This window comes from Grampus griseus, assembly GCF_964374135.1.
Source record: "Grampus griseus genome assembly, chromosome: 13".
Classification (NCBI taxonomy): domain Eukaryota; kingdom Metazoa; phylum Chordata; class Mammalia; order Artiodactyla; family Delphinidae; genus Grampus; species Grampus griseus.
Window position 1 is genome coordinate 57,506,772 of NC_139007.1, and position 20,727 is coordinate 57,527,498.

Sequence of the window (20,727 nt, forward strand, 5' to 3'; positions counted from 1 at the left end):
CCTTGAAAAAAGTATCTATATATGGTTTCCATTAAGAAAAATCCCCAACTGAACCAAAACTATCCTATAATACAAGGATATACACATTTTTTAAATTACAACCCATCACCATCACAAACAGGAAATTTGGATTTGCCTTAACAGAATTTTTTCCCCAAATCTCTAAGGAGTAGCAGTGACCAAAAAAATTTAGATGATTAGTGTTAATATTCTCAATACTGACTTGAACTTTTGATATCTGGATATTTGTGACAGCTAAGAATAAAAAAGTCAAAGACCTTTTGAAATCAATTAGGTATAACCCCAACATAAGAAAAACAATTCAAGTAACCAAATCAATACTTTATTTGTGATGCTTTCCAAGCTGGAGTTTTGACTACGTTTCTATAGCAACATCAACAAAATACTCTTATACAAATATGTCTGCACCCAAGATGAAAACCACTAACCACTTCTCTAGTTCATTCTTACTGGCTTCCAACCAAAAAAAATTAAGAAAAAAAAAAAAATCAGCCTTCCTAAACTTCATTCCAGAAACTTCAAAACCTAAGGCTTAAGTATGTAACAGTTGCAGTTAACCACAACTGTGAGATATTCTCAAATTCTTCAGAAGGGAGGTTAATGACAGAAGGTATAATTTTATTACTTTTCTGACAATAACACATTAGGAACAACAACAGAGATGAGAGTGGAAGAAATTACTAACAAATGACTTACTTGGAAAATTATCTAAATTCTAGAGAAATAGAACACTGAAAACTGTGCCAAAATGTAAAGCACAGAAGTCAATATGCTAAAGCCAAGAGATAAGCAAGTTTCTCTGTGTAAGTTTCAGATATGCTTTCAAAATCTCTTTTGTTGGAATTGTTTTGAAGTAAACAAAATATTTTACTGGGATTAACAGGCATGCCTATTTTGTGAGCAAGCTCTCTGCTGAGTTATTTACAAACACCCTTATTTATGCCTCAAAACATCTCTGCACAGTAATTATTATCAAGTTCATTTTATACGTCAATAAAATGAGGCTCAGAGAAATGAAATAACTTCCCTTAATAAGCATGGAATGCAAAATACTACAGTAGTTAATCGTCAGTCCTGGAGTTAGACAAACCTGAACCTGGATACTGGCTTAACCTCCAATTACTATGTAGGAGACAGATGCCTCAGGTTTGAAGCCAATTCTATTTTATCTTAAATAAATTAGGTACAACTCCAACACATTATACATTCTTTACATTACAACACAATGCTCATGCAAATTCCCAGCTATACTTCACTAAATACCAAAATGCAGCCTTTACATAAACAGTCTCACTACCTATGCCTCACATTTGCACGTGGGCTTCACACAGGACTTTACTCAACTGTTTCTACTCTAATACAATACACTCTCTTAAAAAATATTTTTTAGAACTACATAAGGAAAACTGTAAAGCACAAGTGAAAAGTCTGGATCTTTCTTCCAAACACATACATATAACTCAACAGATACTTACCTGGCACATAATGTTAATGGCTAGGTATACCATATCATGCCTTTCTTCAAAGCTCTGAGAACTATTTGGGAAGACCAGAGAAGTGCAAATGAAAAGCCATCCCTATAAACTTGTGAGTTAACTGTAAATACATAAAGTATATGCCTATGGGCACTACAAACACATATATCAGATTTCCCAAAGCAGTTCTGATTTCAAATATTCCGTCCCATTCTTCTAAGGAAACTTACACATTCCAGATCACGCATAACAACTTTTTAAGTGAGATAACATGACCATCTAATGTAGGGATTTGGGACTAAGATAACTGCAGGCTAGAATGGTAAATAGAAAAAATTTGAACAGAACTTTGCAAGAAAGGATAGATTGTCCTCGATGGGAAAGAGGGACAGGGACATTCAAAATAGGCGAGAACAGTCCTTGGGCAAGTGAAGCAGCAAGATGCACAAGATATTCTGGAGGTCTGGGGAGGCAGTGAGCAGGGCAGTGGGTTGGGTTGACTACTATCACTGGATCAGTCACATACAAAGATAAGTCAGAGGTAATGCTGAAATATGATAGCTGAGAAGATTGTTGAGGGCTTTGAAGACCAGTATAAGGACTCTAGGCTAAAAAAGATAGGTCACCTCGCCTAAAGTTTTGTTTTGGTGGTGTTTTTTTGGGGGGTGGTGGTGGTAATAGTTTTATTGAAATACCATACAAGTTACCCACTTTAAGCTTACAATTCAATGTTTTTTAGGATACTCAGTTGTGCAAACATTACAACAAACACTTTTAGAACATTTCATCAACCCAAAAAGAAACCCCAAACATCTCAACTCATTCTATGAGGCCTGATACCAAAGCCAAACAAAGATGTCACACACAACAAAGATGTCACACACAAAAAAGGAAACTATAAACCAATATTCCTAATGAATATAGAGGCAAAAGTCCTCAACAAAATATTAGCAAACCAAATCCAGCAAGATATTAAAAGGATCTCACACCATGAGCAAGTGGAATTTACTCTAGGAATACAAGGGTGATTCAACATGTGAAATTCAATCAATGTAATAAATCATATTAATAGAAGGAAGAAAGAAATACATGATCATCTCAATAGAGAGAAAAAGTATTTGACAAAATCCAACATCCTTTCATGATAAAAAAACACTCAAACTAAAAAAATTAAAGTAAAAACAAATAGAAATAATAAAAATTGAAGGAAACTTCCTCAACATGACAAAGGTTATCTAAAAAAACCCCACAGCTAACGTAATAGTAAATGGTGAAGACTGAAAGCTTTCCCCCTAAGATCAGGAACAAGACAAGATGCCCCCTCTCACCACCTTTCATCATTCTATACAATTTTGTACTTTAAAGTTCAAGCCAGGTTCCAAAAAAGAAAAGGTCAAGCCAGGGCAAATAGGCAAGAAAAATAAAAAGCATCCAAATAGGAAAGGGAGACATAAACTATCTCTATTTGCAGATGACATGACTGTATAAATAAAAAATCCTAAAGAATCTATTTTAAAAAGCTAACAGTAGTTCAGAAAAGTTTCAGGATATAAGATCAATATGCAAAAACTCAGTCACATTTCTATACATAAGCAATAAAATCCAAAAATAATAACTCCACTTAGCATCAAAAAGAATAAATACATGGGGTAAATTTAGCCAAGGAAGCATAAAACTTGTACACTGAAAAATACATAACATTGTTCAAAGAAATCAAAGACGTAAATAAATCCATGTTTATGGATTCAAAGATTTAATATTGTTAAGATGGTAATAATCCCCAAATTGACTAACAGATTCAACGTAATCCCTATCAAAATTCCAACGGCCCTTTTTTTTTACAGAAATGAACAGGCTAATCCAAAAATTCATATGGAATTGCAAGAGTCCAGATAGCCAAACTAATCCTGAAACAGAAGAACAAAGTGAGAGGATTCACACTTCCTGATTTCAAAACTTACTACAAAGCTAGAGTAATCAAAACAGTATGGTACGGGCAATAAGGCTAGATACCAGTCATTGAACAGAATTGAGAGTCCAGAAATAAACCCACATATCTATAGCCAACTGATTTTGACAAGGATGCCAAGCCCATTCAGTGGGGAAAGAACAGTCTTTCCAACAAATAGTACTAGGACAACTCGACATCCAAATGTAAAAGAATGACTCTGAACCCCTACCCCACACTATATACAAAATTTAACTCAAAATGAACCGAAGACTTAAAATGTAGGCGCTAAAATTATAAAACTCTTTAAAGAAAAAGAGGTGTACATCTTCATGACTTTGAATTTGGCAACACATTCTTAAATATGATGCCTAAAAAACAAGCAACAAAAGAAAAAAACATATGAATTGGACTTCATCAAAATTAAAAACATTTGTGAGTCAGAGGACACTATCAAGAAAATGAAAAGACAATCCACAGAATGGGAGAAAATAAATGTAAACCATCTGTTCAACTAGGGTATCTAGTATGCAGAATATATAAAGCACTCTTACACCTCAACAACAAAATGACAAACAACCCAACTAAAAAATGGGCAATGGACTTGAATAAACATTACTCCAAAGGACATTTCTCCAAAGAACATATACAAATGGCCAATCACTGTAGGAAAAGACGTTCAACATCATCAGTCATTAGAAAATGGAACTAAGAACAAGGTCCTACTGTATAACACAAGGAACTATATTCGATCTTATAATAAACCATAATGGAAAAGAATATGAAAAAGTATAAATAACTGAATCAGTCTGCTGTATAGCAGAAATAAATACAACATTGTAAATCAACTATACTTCAATAAAATAAATTTTTTTTTAAAAAAGAAAAAGAAAATGGAACTAAGACCACATGGAGATTATCTCCTCAAATCCACTAAAATGGCTATTGAAAAAAACGAAAGAAAATAACAAGTGTTGGTGAGGATTTGAAGAAATCAGAACCCTCATTAACTGCTGCTAGCGGGAATCTAAAATGGTACAGCAGTTTCAGAAGAGGAGGGGGAATGAGGTGTGATTGCTTTAAGGGATACAGGGTCTCTTTTGGGGGGATGAAAATATTCTGAGATAGTAGTGATGGTTGCACAACATTTTGAATATAATAAAAACCACTGCACTGTATACTTTAAAATAGTGAATTTGTTATATCAATTTAATCACTTTTTTTAAAAAAAAGAAAAGAAAAGAAAGAAACCTTGTACTCTTCAGAAATAAAGAAACCTTGTACTCTCAGCCCCAGGCAACCACTAATCTATTTTCTGTCTCTATAGACTTCACTATTCTAGACATTTCACATAAATGGAATCATATCATATACAGCCTTTGGTATCTGGCTTCTTTCTCTTAGCATACTATTTTCAAGGTTCATCCAAGTTGTGTATGTATGTGGTATGTATCAGTACTTCATTCCTTTGTATGCCCCAATAATATTACATTTTATGGCTATAGCACATTTTTGTTTATTCATTCATTAATTGATGGGCACTTGTATTGTTTCTGATTTTGGATTATTATGAATAATGCTGTTGTGAACATTCATGGTACAACTTTTTTTTTTTTTTTTTTTTGCGGTACGCGGGCCTCTCACCGCTGTGGCCTCTCCCGTTGCGGAGCACAGGCTCCAGACACGCAGGCTCAGCCGCCATGGCTCACGGGCCGAGCCACTCCGCGGCACACGGGATCTTCCCGGACCGGGGCACGAACCCATGTCCCCTGCATCACCAGGCGGACTCTCAACCACTGCGCCACCAGGGAAGCCCCCATGGTACAACTTCTTGTGTGGACATATGATTTCACTTCTCTTGGGCATATACCTAGGAGCAGAATAGCCAGGTTAAATGATAGCTCTGTGTTAAGGTTTTTGAGGAACTACCAGACTGGCTTCCAAAATGGCTGCACCATCTGACATTCCCACTTGCAGTGTACACGGGTTCCAATCCCCCGAATGTTTGGCTGCGGCCAAGCAGGATAACCACTAAATGTTGCTTGAAGATAAATTTGGGGGCCCTGAATTGGAAAGGAGAGATAGTAGAAGCAGGGACAGTCTAAATGGAAGGCTACATAAAAAGGTTCATGAAGGTGAGGGAAACAGGGAGAAGTTGGTCACAGGGTACAAACTTTCACTTATGAATAAGTTCTGAGAAGCTAGTGTACACCACGGTGACTACAGTTAATAACAGTGTACTGTATACATGAAATTTGCTAAGACAGTGGGTCTTAAGTATTCTCTCGCCAAAAAAACGTAACTGTGAAGTGATGGATGTGTTACTTTGATTTTAGGAATCATTTCACAATGTATACATACATCAAATCATCATGTTGTACACTTTCAATATATTACAATTTTGTCAATTATACCTCAATAAAGCTAAGAGAAAAACAGACTTGTGTGGAAGCAGCAGTAGCAACGATGAATAAAGGACTGATATTTTAAAAGTTTCAGAGAAAAAAATCCAGAGGCATTGATGTCTAAATAGACAGTAGATAAAGAAGAGGCACAACTAAAAAATAATGCCAAGCTTTCCAGCTCAAAAGACTGGAAGGTTCAAGATTTTGGAACTTTTAGGGACACTGAGTTTGAAGTGATGATGTGACATCTAAGTTCCTGGAGAGGATTCCAAAAATCAAAGAAAGAGATGATGATTTGGGAGAGAATAACCCTACTTCTAGCATTTGTTACTATTATTAATCTTCTACCTTAGTTCCAAACAAGTGACTATTCTTGAAAGTTTTGGTAATACAGTAATAGAGAAAAAAGCATCTTAAGAGCTAGGATTTCCTTAAAAAAAAAAAAAAAAAAAAAAAAACTTTTTGACTGGCAGAGCATCCAAAAGGGCTAGAACTAAATAAAAGTCTGCATAACAAGAATGGAGTTCAAGGTACTATAACAACCAAACATGGCAGATGGAATCTACCTACTCAAGCAGATACAGCATCACCTACATGTGTTCTATGAGGAAATATTCAGAAGGAAGTCTCAGTATATTAGGTTAATCTACCTAAGGAACACTGGCTACAAACCAGCTCAACAGGGCAAGATAAGTGCTAAGAAAGAAAAGATAGGAAACCCCGTATCAGATTATTCAGGAATTATTCATTCATTCAGCAAATAATTAAGAGCCCATTGACTGTCAAACAATTGTGAACACAGACGTGATAACTGCCTTTGTGGAGCTTATAACCTGATGAGGGAGAAAGGCAAAGCAAAGTCAATCGGAGAGGGGGGAGGTTATCTAAACAGGGAGGAGAGGGCCCAGTGGAAGGAAGAACCATAGAAGGAAAGATACCCAGAGGAAGCTATATCTAAATGAAGACTTGAGAGTAGAATACTGCTGGCAACATGCACGTAAGTCTAGACATGAGAGAAAACCTGACATATGAGCAAGGAAACCCAATTAGTAAGTTAAAATCTAGAACAGCAAGAACCTCATAAGGTAAAAGCTACGTCACAAAGTTTGAGCCTCTTCTGAAAAGCAAAGTGGTACCATGAAAGGATTTTAAGCAGAAAACTAAAAGGACTTTAAAACTACTATTCTCACTACAACATGAAGAACAAAAATTTTCTTAAACTAGAGGGGAAAAAAAAAAACCCACGAAGACCAGACAGAACATTACATATTTATCCAGACAAGAAATGATAGCTGTATTAATGTTTAAAAAATAAAATATTAACAAATGGGTAGCCACAGTCTCTGCTCCCTCTCCCCCAAAAAGAATTCTGCCATTGTAATTTCAATTCTGAAAGCAACTTGACTGATATACTGTGGGATGGGCTCAATTACTATAGAAAAGAATAGATCTACAAAGAACACAGGGGAGACTCAAACTGTAACTGAGAGAGTTGGTGTTTATTGTTTGGGAGGAGACTGGCTGAAGGGAGGGAGTATGAGGGCTGGTTTTATACTGTGATGAGGAAGAATCAGAAAAATTCATAAAGTGATGAAAAGAATTTTTAAGTTTGCTGTTATAATGGAACCACCTTTTGGTTTTTCAAGAGACCAGAGTAAAAACGTAAGTGGTTTGTCAATTCTTTGTCAATGTTGAGACCTGTGTTTCTTTGGCTACCAAAGTTAAAACTGGACCATGAGGGCTTCCCTGGTGGCGCAGTGGTTAAGAATCCACCTGCCAATGCAGGGAACACGGGTTCGAGCCCTGGTGCAGGAAGATCTCACATGCTGCGGAGCAACTAAGCCGTGCAACACAACTACTGAGCCTGCGCTCTAGAGCCTGCAAGCCACAACTACTGAGCCCGTGTGCCACAACTACTGAAGCCCGCATGCCTAAAGCCTATGCTGTGCAACAGGAGAAGACACCGCAATGAGAAGCCCGTACGCTGCAATTAAGAGTAGCCCCCAGGCTTCCCTGGTGGCGCAGTGGTTGAGAGTCCGCCTGCCGATGCAGGGGACACGGGTTCGTGCCCCAGTCCAGGAAGATCCCACATGCCGCGGAGCGGCTGGGCCCGTGAGCCATGGCCACTGAGCCTGCACGTCCGGAGCCTGTGATCTGCAACGGGAGAGGCCACAACAGTGAGAGGCCTGCGTACCGCAAAAAAAAAAAAAAGAGAGTAGCCCCCGCTCTCCACAACTAGAGAAAGCCTGCGCACAGCAACGAAGACCCAACACAGCCAAAAATAAATAAATAAATTTATTAAAAAAAAAAAACAAAACTGGACCATGAGAGAGCTTAGCTTTGTGCACGTTATAGTATCTGAATAGAGAAGGTGTTAGTGGAAGGAATGGATAAATTCAAGAAATATTCAACTGGTAGAATGATAAGAATTTGGCAACACGGGAGTCAAGAAAGAGATAAAGAAAGAGCAATTAATTAGGCAGCAATGTCATTCACTGAAATAGTTAACAAAGGAGGAACAGAGGGTTTGGAGACAAATTAATGAGTTAATTTAAATTAGTTAACAAACAAAGAGGTATAAAGGAATAAGTCAATAGTGAAGATAAAATGGACTCGAAGAAAAATACTCAATCCAGAGGAAAGCAGGAAGAGAAAAAGAAAGAACAGATGGGACAAACAGAAAACAAAGAGCAACGTGGTACTGGACAACACCACCAGCAATTAGATGAAATGTAAACGGCCTAAATGCACCAATTAAAAGACAGATTGTCAGAGTGGGTAAAAGTAAGACCCAATTCTACGCTGTGTACAAAAAAATCTACTTTAAGTACAAGGACTGGGAACAAGAGAAATGGCATGAAGAAACAAAGTGTGATTTGTACAGAATGAATTGTGATGGCAAATCAAAGAGATGGCCCTAGACAGCAGAAATGAGGTGCTCTGTTTACTATAAGATTAAGGGGGGAAAAGTCTAGAAAAAGAATTCATAACACTATAAATAACTGTGGTCCATATACTATGTTAGGGTGTAAGTAAACGTCCTGAAGGTGCTTAAAACCTAATTATACATGTAAATTTTTGTTACTAAACTGGATAATCTTGGCTCAAAGTCCATGACGTGGAAACACCAGCAGCTTTGAACCTAAAATATGTCCATTTTAAGGCTGTGGTACTCCTTTCCTACCTTATTTCCACTTTCCCTTCCTATTAGCTAACCTAGTAGAACGGGCACTTCCATGGCTATCTTCTTCCACACCTACACAAACCATGCTGGTAGTCATATGGGGGGTGGGAGAGAGCAATTTAATCTGTTACACCAAATACACATTTACAGGGGCTTTACAGTTTACAAAGCCTTCACCTCTTCCCAATTACATTCATATTTAATAAATTTAAGCTAAGAGACTTTTGACGTGTCTTATTTATCTTTTGTATAATAGAAAGCTCTTGTTATTGGGTACCCACATTTTAGTTTGCTTGTCTTCATAAATCTAATGCTATAGTAATATTTTTGTTCTTTGACTCCCAAAATGCCTATATTCTTTAAAACAGCAATGTCCAATGTTATTTGAACTTCACCACGTATGTACTTCTTTCTACCAAATTTTAAGATTTGAAATTATGGCCAAAAATTATCAATGAACATTTTGAGGGGTTGTGCTAATTACTAGGGGAGGTGGGAACAATATGAAGACCTAATATGCTTAACTTGTTATCTTTGTTTTACTCCTCTTTAGAAAAGGATATTTAGCATTTGCAAGAGAGAAGCATAAAAAATATTTTTTCAAGCTTTTATTCTAAGACTGTGAAAAGTTCACATCATGGTTATAATTTGTTTCTCTTGGATCTAAACATGCACCCACCCACTGGCTTCAGAAAAATGCTTGGAAAGAAACCCTAGGACAGTTACACTTCCTGGAAATTTCAACTGGGGAAAAAAAAAAAAGTATCCCTTCCCTGAAGGGATAGCCAGTAGCAAATGATGCAAATGTTCTTTTGTATTAATACCAATTTGTAAAGACCTGTTCTTACACAAGATACATTCATTTGGGCTTCCCTGGTGGCACAGTGGTTGAGAGCCTGCCTGCCGATACACGGAACATGGGTTCGTGCCCCGGTCCAGGAAGATCCCACATGCTGCGGAGCGGCTGGGCCCGTGAGCCATGGCCGCTGAGCCTGCGCGTCCGGAGCCTGTGCTCCGCAACGGGAGAGGCCACAACAGTGAGAGGCCCGCGTACCGAAAAAAAAAAAGATACATTCATTCATTCAACAAATATTTCTTGAACAACTATTAAGAAGGTAATTTACAAATGGATTCTCCCTCTCACATACTTGATACGTGGTATGATTTTATTATTAAGCAAAATGATTACGAAAATTTTATTTATCCAGTTTTGCAGGGCAATTTCCAGTCCCCAGAATGCTTCTCTCTGCTACTGACTGGCTGCCTCTCCATGTGAACAGTCAGATTCCTAGGGGCAAAGACTGCAATCTTACCACCATATCCCTCAGAGCCCAATACAATACTTGGCATACAGTAAGGTAGCCAAAGGAACATTTGATGAATGAATGAATGGATGGATGGATGAATCATACTCATTAAGTAGCACAAACAAAAATCCCAGTAAAAGAAGAAAATAAACTCAGTACAGGCGTCACTCCTGATCCTTTCCTCTCTCTTCATCCAGGCTCACTTTGTTGTCCTTTTCTCTATAGGTATTTCTACTGCTAAAATGACCATTTTTGAATTCCTGGTATCAGTTTGCCTCACTGTGAACTTATCGGCAACTCAGTCTTCTTCCTCATCTTTGAACGCCCAGCCTGGTGCACAGTAAGACTGGGCACAAATTTGCCTCATAATAAAGAGCAACAAATACCAAAAACACCTCCTTAAATAAGTGTGGCCAAGCTTCAGATTATTATTGTGTAGTAAAAACAATGTACTGAACTAGTAACAATGAGATTTACTATTAAAATTAAGTTAAATAAATGTTTGATCCTAGTCACTTGTACAATAAATACCACCCAAATCATAGCACCAGATTTTACCGAACAGAAATACACAAGTGCCTACTGGAGTTGGAAGTGTCACCTAGAAGCCATAAATAAAAGAAATATGAAAGGAGGCTTCCTCGGGCAGACACCTTTAACTGAGGGTAAAAATCACCAGCACAAATACCCAGGGAAATCTGGTAATTCTTCAGAAAACCTGGTGTGTAATGTTTCTAAAACACAGATATTTGTAATTATGCCTCTTACTTCAAAAAAATAATAGCAATGAAAATTTCTGAAAGGCTTCCAGTGGCTCTGCAGGGAGTACGGAGACCAAACTCCTCAGTATAACTTCCTGGGTTCAGCACCGACTGGCTCCAATCCAGATCTGCAGCTCGTCTTCTGCTTCCCATGCCCTCTCACACACACCCTGAACTCCAGCTATACCAGCCTCCTCAACACGAAATGCTTCCGTGTCCTCATTAATGCTGACTCTCCTCTGTCTAGACTGTCCACTTCCCCTGTCTACACTTGAAGAAAAAAAGAAAAAAAAAAATCCAACCCAAGCTTCCAGGTATAAGGTTAAAAACAGGCAGTTTGTGACCAAACCTAACAATAGCTCTGTTGCTGATTTTTAAACCACAGAACACTCAGAATAAAACTTTGGGGGTGTGGATGGGGATCAAGTTATTTGTGAATTTATGGTACACACACTCTCTCACAAATCACAAGGCTCTGAAAGAGAAGTCTGGTACATGGCAAACCAGCCCAGCAGAGAGTGGCTACCACTCCAGCCATACCCACTGGCAGAGAAAGCAGGATGCCAAGAATGGCCAAGTCAAACTCAAATGGGCTAAGAGTAATGCAGTCCCTCCCCCAAGACGGCCCTGGGGTCTGTGACTGATGAAGGCACTCTTCCCAGGGGACAGAACAAGGGGCAGTAAGATCTGATCAGGAATCACACTTCAAGGATGAGCTATGCCCAGAGCAATATTTATGGCTATGCGACAGGGCAGGGCAGAGCACTGTCCAGGTGGGAAATCTGAACAATGCAGCTGATCACTGACAAATGATCTGGATGGAAATGAAGCTAGAGGAATAAACATCACCAGTACACCGTGTTCTATGAGACAAGTCATTGCAACTAGATGAAGTAGGTCAACAGGACTTTGTATGGTCTGTGCTTCGGGAGGGAAGGACTGTACCTGCAGCTGACCTATGTAAGGTGATATACACACAAATATACATTATACTTAAATGTATAGAAATGTGTGTGTACGTACATATATATTAGTCAAAAAGGGTAAAATGTAGCACTCCTAAATAATCAACTTAGCTGCCATACCTAACTTCCCCCTTTGTCACCATCTCCCTGATCTTTTCCTCCTACCATAGTCAGCCACGCTCTATAAAGAATTTGGCTAGTTCTATTCAAGCCATTTGGGTTCAGCCATAATTCAGGTATCTCATATCCTCCTCCTTAATCCCTTTTTATCTCTTCCCATTATCCCCTGTAATTCCATGTTAACTATATATATCAGAACATCTAATTCAATAAATGTTGAATGAACAAACAAAACGGCACAGTTATAACAAGATAAGGAAATTTTTTTCTGCTCTCTTATCATCTTAATATCAAAAGTAATATTCTTCCCATTGGATCCTAGAGTAATAAGAAACAGGCTTGAGGTTCTTCTTGTCTTCTGGAGAAGGACTGGTCTGAGTATCCACCAATCGCAGGGAGAAGGTTTCCTCCCACCTCAACCTTTAATTATATAGGAATACCCATGTAAAGAAAGTTTATTTCTGCCATGGAGTTTATTGTAACAGGATCTGTCCTGTACCAATTGTATATTTATTTTTAAAAGAAACAGATGGAATGGGATGACACAGGGCTTGGTATCACTGTCTAAAACAAGCCCAGCTGATGGCTAGACATATACACACACTGTAATCCCTGTGTACCTCTGCCCCAGACGACAGGAGTCGGGCCACAGCAGAATCAGCTCTTGTTGGAAATCAGTGAGCCAGCTGTCCAGGACAAGCCAGGGCTTATGTGATCAGATCTTTACTTGTTTCAAAGGCTTCTTAACAGTTCTAATATAGACTTATTATGCTTTTATGATCCTGGAAAACATCCAAAATGATTAGCCTATCCTTTTCTGACTCGTATATCTTTAGGCAATAAATGCACGGACTTTCTACTAACTGAGAACTTTCAAGTGAGTCCATCTAATGCATGAATGCCCTACGGAGTAACATTCCCAAAATTAAGTACTACTATCTTAAGGATTTACAGGACTTCCCTGGTGGTGCAATGGTTAAGAATCCGCCTGCCAACGTAGAGAATGGACTTGAAGACACGGGGAGGGGGAAGGGTAAGCTGGAACGAAGTGAGAGAGTGGCATGGACATATATACACTACCAAACATAAAACAGATAGCTAGTGGGAAGCAGCCGCATAGCATAGGGAGATCAGCTAGGTGCTTTGTGACCACCTAGAGGGATGGGATAGGGAGGGTGGGAGGGAGACACAAGAGGGAGGAGATATAGGGATATATGTATATGTATGGCTGATTCACTTTGTTATAAAGCAGAAACTAACACACCATTGTAGGGCAATTATACTCCAATAAAGATGTTTAAAAAAAAAAGAATCCACCTGCCAATGCAGGGGACAGGGGTTCGATCCCTGGTCCGGGAAGATTCCACATGCTGCAGAGCAACTAAGCCCCTGCGCCACAACTACTAAGCCTACGCTCTAGAACCGGCGAGCCACAACTACTGAGCCCGCGCACCTAGAACCTGTGTTCCATGACAAGAGAAGCCACCGCAATGAGAAGCCTGCGCACCTCAACGAAGAGTAGCCCCTGTTCACCGCAACTAGAGAAAGCCCACATGCAACAATGAAGACCCAACGCAGCCATAATAAATAAATTTATATTAAAAAAAAAAGAATTTACAGACACAGAAAACAAACTTACAGTTACCAAAGGGGAAGGGAGGGAGGAATAACTGGGAGTATGGGATCAACAGATGCACACTATCATATATAAAATAGAAAAACAACAAGGATTTACTGTATAGTGCAGAAAACAATATTCTATATCCTGTAATAAACTATAATGGAAAAGAATTTTTAAAAGAATATAGATATATACATATGTATAACCGAATTACTTTGCTGTACACTTGCAATTAACAATACTGTACATCAACTATACTTCACAATTTAAAAAAAAAGTTTAGATACATTCACTGTATTTTTGCCAAGGAAAAATAAGCAGGTTTAAAAAGATAATGCTGGGGCTTCCCTGGTGGCGCAGTGATTAAAAATCTGCCTGCCAATGCAGGGGACATGGGTTCGAGCCCTGGTCGGGGAAGATCCCACATGCCACGGAGCAACTAAGCCCGTGTGCCAAAACTTCTGAGCCTGCGCTCTAGAGCCCACAAGCCACAACTACTGAAGCCCATGCGTCTAGAGCCTGTGGTCTGCAACTGTGTTCCACAACAAGAGAAGTCACCACAATGAGAAGCCTGCGCACTGCAACAAAGAGTAGCCCCCGCTCACCACAACTAGAGAAAGCCCGCGTGCAGCAACAAAGACCCAACGCAGCCAAAAATAAATAAATAAAATTAAAAACTTTTTAAAGAATCATTTAAAAAAAAAGGATAATGCTCTGATTTTAACCTATGTGTTCACAGATAAAACACTGGAAATGCTCAACCAAAACGGTAACAATGGTTGTTTCTGAATGTGGGCAATGGGAAATTTTGCTTTATTTGTATTTTTCTATATCACCAAGTTTTCTCCACTGAACATATTATAATTAAGAAATATCTTAATAGATTAAGTCCATTAAAATAAAAAATATGAAGTTTTCTCCCTTTATTTCTCCTGCTTTAGCACTTTTAAAGCAGTACAAAACAGGATGACTAAGTCCCAGCAAAGTTACAATAAACTGGTCATGTGCCATGTGGTATAGATTTACCTAAAACACAGAGGTACATTCATGCCATTCTTCCTTGAGCTTGGCACTGTCTACAAGAAATTACTCTAAGAAGCACATGCTTTCAGACACTGTTACATCAGAGGCCTTTTTTTAAAGTTAGATTTTAACTGGATTTAAAAGAATGAAAGGAATTTCCTGGATTTTATCAGGGTAATTTCCCAAAAGATTTTTGCCCCACTTCTTACTACAAGGATTAAAGCCACTTAGCAAATTAGACTGTGTACTTGCCACTTAAAATGCTATTCAGAACATATAAATTAAGAGATCTTTAAAAAGCAGTACATGTCAGAAGAAGTTGTTTTAACAGTTTCCTATGAAGTTAGTCAAAAAGCATCAAACATCTGAGTGCAGGAGGGGTCTACTTTCAGACCACACAGCACTATAGACAGGGAACACGTATCTACATTGAATCAGGAAAGAACCTTTCTTTATTTTATCATCATATGACAAGTATCACTGTCAAGTTTTCACTACAACTTCATTAAAATACCAAGCCATACACACACACAATTTAACACAGCAGCAAGGAGGACAGCGACATATTTTTCAGAACTGCAAAATGGCATCTGCAGAATGTCTCAAAGGAATGACAAAGGCACTTCTTTAGCCCAAACAAAGAGAACAATGTTTCCACTAGGACATTACAGGACTATTTTATTTCAGGGGGGGAAGGCAGTAAAAATTAACACAAAACAGAGCTCAACGTGTAGAATGACAGTCTGTGGAGAAGAATTAAAAGAAACTATTGAGAATACAAGTTTCACTCATTATAGTACAGAAAAGTAAAAGAGTGCTTAAAGTTTTAAAAGTTGGGTAATTTCAAATTGTAAATCTGAAAAGAAAAATAACTTTAAAATTAGAAATATAAAATTACAGATCAGTTGAATTAACGATGTTAGATTCATAAACACTGTGCATCTATAATTCATTTTGTTTAAGAGATGGCTTATAAATAAGCTATGCCAGCACACTTATCATTTCGCTTAACTTCCCAAAGACATTGTATTAAAAATGTACTGTCAATGCCTCCATTTTACAGATAAGGAAATTGAGACTTGTAGATGTAAAATGACTCAGTATAAAATGATTCAGTAATGGGCAGATGTGAGTTTTGATTCCAACTCTTTCACTTATTAGCTATGAAATTCTGACTTTCTTTCCAAGACACCTTACTTTGAATTTCAAGACTAACAACATCAAATAATGTTCACAAGGATTAAAGACAAACTACTGTCAAAAATGGGACAAGAAATGTCCTAAAATAGCATACTGAAATGGAAGTAAATGCTTAATAAATTGGAGGTAGAGAGGAAATTGGGATACACCCACTCCATCAAGCAATGTCTTCAAAACACTGTTATGAGAAGGGCTTAAGAAATGCCTTCAGAAAAATAAACCAGCAAGAGAATGCCAAGAGCCAGGATTAATTACAAAATAAATATCTAAATATATTTGGTGGAGAAGGTTCCTCACATTTACCTGAAGTGTATGTACTTAGTTATCTTCAGTGGAGAATGCCCTAAAAAAGTTTGATGATTTTTGTACTGTAGGAAAAAAACGCAGTTATAATTACAAACAGTAGACTCTGATTAAAGTAAGTAAAACCAATAAATAAACTACCAACAGGTAAATTTTTTCTCATAACTAATAGTTTCTCATAAATTTGTTAGCCCTACTTTGAACAGGGCTACCCACCTCATCTTCCTAAACTCCAGTTCTGATCACATAATTCACCTGTTTGGAAAACCTCAGTAACTGCAGGAAAAAAACCCAGTCTTCCACCTGACATGCAGGCCCTGATACTATCCATGATGATTTCTATTGTTGAGGAGGGAAAAGCCAAGAGACTCCAGGCTCACTCCTCCAGACTCTTCTGAGAAGTGAGCAAACTGAGAAGCATGCCCATCACCACCACCATCGGGCAAAATCCAGTTACCAGGCTATGGCCTTGCCAAAGACTTCCCTGCCATCCTTCCCTCCTCCAGATGCCCACAGCACTCCCTTCCCCGCTTCCAGAGCTCAGCACTTTTCTACAGTACTGGCCCTATGCCTACATCTTACCCACCATACTTAACAAGTCTGTCTTACTCATCATCTCTGTATCCCCCAGAGCAAAACACACACCACTTTGTACAAAGTTATGCTTAGTCCATTTGGGTAGGAAAAAATGAGGGCATAAGAAAACACCTCTAAAAACAGAAACCGAGGGCACCTATTTTTCCAAACAATTCCAGGCATCATCATCTTATTTTTCTCTTATCCAAGATAATCACCTTAATGATTCAATAAAGTAAGCCTAATATTAAACTAAACGACACTCTGATGGAATAAACACTATTTTGGCACATTTATAATGAGAAATCTCATGCCATCTTTTAAGGTTCATACGAGGAAAATGTGAGGAGTGTAGGACTTACTATCTTCACCTGCATGATTGGTTCTCAGGGGTTAAGACTGACCTAAAAGGTTGTTATCTTCAAAAAGGTACTGAATTCTAAGAGAAGCAAGAAGAAAATAGAAATGGCTCTGAAATAAGTCCTATGATAATATGTTTGGGGATATACAGTCCTCCTGAATCATGTAAGTTTAGGTCTGGGAGGTGCCTGAAAAAATAATGTAGCCAATCCTTTGTATAACAAACACCAAAGAATCTAAGAAATTCTAAACTAAGTGACTGAGGGATTTTTTTTTTTTTTTTAAAGAACATTGTAAGAAAAGGCAGCAACCTAACCTCCTGGCCAGGTATTTCTCATTTGCATGAACTTATTACATCAACCAGGTGATGAGCTCACGTTTCTGAATCAATTTGCCCCTCAGCATTTTCTCAAATGCAGCTCATTTTCCCAAAACATGCTTTCCTCTTGGTTTTTCCTTTCCCAATGCACCTCACACTGTGGAGCTTCCAATTCCCCACAGGCTTAAAAAACAGTAAAAAAAAAAAAAAAAAAAAAAAAAAAAATGTAGACTAGTGGCTACCTTTTTTTTTTTTTTTTAAACTACAAGCATTGCCATAATCTCTCCTTCATGCAAAGCATTTATCAGATGGAAGTGTGCAAGATCTTCCTTTCACCGCTCAAGGTGGCACCGAAAATGAGGGCGGAAAGCAGGAACAAGGAAATAGTGAGGAGGTACCCGCGCAAGAGAGCAGCAGCCGTGCCTATCAGACCGAAGCCGTAAGACAAGAAACACATTATTTTATTCTTCTGGAACAGTTAAATATATTGTGTAACAGTCACAAAGAACTTTTAGGATATACCTATATAAACACAATATAAGTTTATCTTCCAGAAAAGCCAACCAACCCAAATACCAAAATCTGGACCGTATCTCAACCAGCTCTGCGGCTGGTACCTCACTGGTAGTCATCCTTTACCTACCTTTGCTGCATAACAGGGCCTTGTGAGATAGAATTCAGGGATATTCATTCCGTCTTAGGAGAATGACACTGTAAATAACTTAAATACCACTGCCTCTCATGTGGTCAAAACAGAGCATCTAAAGAAAAACACCGACTCACATTTACCAGGAATGGATTCACTGGGTAACCACCCGAACTCCTCGGAACTCACACGTGAAGCCCAGCTCTGCGATCACTGCTACCACCTTGCTCCCACCTTGCTCGCTGGCAGATCCAAGGACGCCTGGATTAAGATAAACGCCTTAAGTAGCAGTGCTGACACAATTCAGTTCCTAACGCTTATGTCAGAAGCGGCCCAGCCCCAGGTCAGGAAATAATACGACTGATACTAGAACCCACTGGTAAACATAAATATCTTTAGGAGGTAGTGTTCCTTTTCCAATTGTAAAATTAATTCCCAAATTATTTTCCTCTTTTCACTGAACCAAACAGAAACAGGTGGAAAATAACTCCAAACAGCTGGAAAGTATGCAGAGCCATTATTACTTAAATATAATGAATTTAAAAAGACTTCGCAAGACAAATAAGATCACACTCCAGCAACACGAGACTTCTTTAAGGGAAAAGAACACACTTGTGTGCGCACACACATCATACAAGTGTACTTGGTCCCTGAGTGACGTGGGTGCTGCCAGCTCCTAGAATTGGTCTCCTTTTGCATCCCACGTTCTATGTCCTAACACTTCTCCACAGTGAGCAAGTTGGGTGATGGGGAGGCCTCCACACCTATTCTAAGGCAAGCAGCTTAGAGACAGGAAAAAAAGGAGTTGATCAAAAAGGAGATTCTTCACACTACACTGAACAAACTTTTTGGAATAAATTAAGCACAGCATCAGAAGAAACGCAGAGCACTGCCAGAAAAAAAAGAAAGAAACAGAATTTTCTTAATTCTGTTTCTTCCTACTTTAGTCACTCAGACTATTTCCATTTTATTCCTCCAACACTTAAGCTGTCATCTCTAGTGGAATTTCCCCACCCACCCCAATCATTTGAAAAACCTCTGGGAAAAAACCAAAAGTATAATCAACTTTGCCAAATGACATTCAGATTTTGTCCCCACCCTAATATTTGGCTATTCATCCTTATTTCTCGATCTCTTTCCATTCTTACTCCCTTTCCTTCTTCCCCCAACTACAAATATATCCCAGCAATTATTTCCTTTCTTCCCCACTCCCTACTCCTGAGATTTTCAACACTAAGTTTCTTCATCCCACCTTCAATTCTCTCAATACAGAAAGTCAAGAAATGTACAAAATCATAAGTCTTCAAGATGCAGAATTTAATACGCTGAAGACTTCTTGTAGAGAAATTTTTCCAAGAAAAACAAAAACAGGATTCTCCATCACCTACTTTTCAGACAGCCCTCCAGGAGCCCTCCCGTCAGCTGTTTTATATGGTTTCTTCTAGATTAACTAAGGTCAAACAGAGGTGACGGTGAGTCTGAGGCTGTGTGTGCCAGTATATTGTCTGAATCCATAACAACTGCCTTAAAAAGGACATCTAAATACCCACTGACCAAGGCAATGTGCAAATCATGCTAGACTTGCTTTTCTTGCAGAGATATTCCTGAAATCCGCATTACCCGCAGGACTATCAACTCACAGAGAGGAGAGAGGAGGCCATGTTCCCTAATTTGCCTTAACTGCGTTCAGAACTCTTTTACCAAGTTTTAGTAATAATAGGGTGAGCCTACAAGGCGCTCTGCTAGTACTATGGAGATGAGACAAAGCAGAGGGGAGAGAGGTAGAAGGAAAGAAGGAAAGTAACAAGACAACATCCTTGTCCTTGAGGAGCTGAAAGTCCAGACTGCTCGTTCACACAACCCCGTGGAAAGTTAACATTCATAATGTGCCCACATTTCAAGATAACAGTTGAAGAAATGCCGTTAAGACTTGTGTGAGAAATTACCAAAGGAATTATACAGCTAAGAACTACAGGAATTCAGCAAAATAAGGCAAATATAATTCCAGAATAGAAGAAAGCTGGCATAGGAGATGATAACTAACAGTTTGGCAAAACCACTAAAAAGTTTGAAGACATTTATTGTTTTAACATGGCAGAAAAGAAACACTTCAGAGACACTTATGCTTAGTGTAAAACATACATTTTTCAGCTTCACTCCTTTCAGGTTCACATCAAATAATCCTAAAAGAGCAGCAATCCAGCCATCTCATAATGGTTTCTAAACTTCTCCAAATCACTTGGGGCAAATTAATTTAAGTACACAGGTGTGTTTGTGTAGTCTCAATGTTTCACTTTTTTTCAGACTCAAAGTTATATGAGATGGATTAAATAAATTCTCTGGGGCAATGCTTTCTAATTTATCCTAGAGGATAATACTTCACAAATTTTCACCAGTAAAATAGGCAGAATGGGATAGTTAAAAGTATACTGGGCTAGGTGGAACCAGTTCTGATTCCAGCTCTGAAAGTCATGGGAATTAAGAGCAAGTCAT

At 38.4% G+C, this 20,727-nt stretch overlaps 1 protein-coding gene across 11 annotated transcripts in view; it reads right to left on the reverse strand.

Annotated features, from left to right (window-relative positions):
- The window catches only part of EPB41L2 (erythrocyte membrane protein band 4.1 like 2), a 214,776-nt gene that overhangs the window by 135,472 nt on the left and 58,577 nt on the right, over positions 1-20,727 (reverse strand). For 9 of the 11 annotated variants that reach the window (XM_082668529.1, XM_082668528.1, XM_082668537.1 and 6 more), the window contains one exon: positions 18,372-18,495. The exons of the other annotated variants lie outside the window; for them this stretch is intronic. The gene's annotated coding sequence lies outside the window, so the exon portion shown is untranslated. The remainder of the gene's footprint in view (positions 1-18,371; positions 18,496-20,727) is intronic. 11 annotated transcript variants of the gene reach the window in all.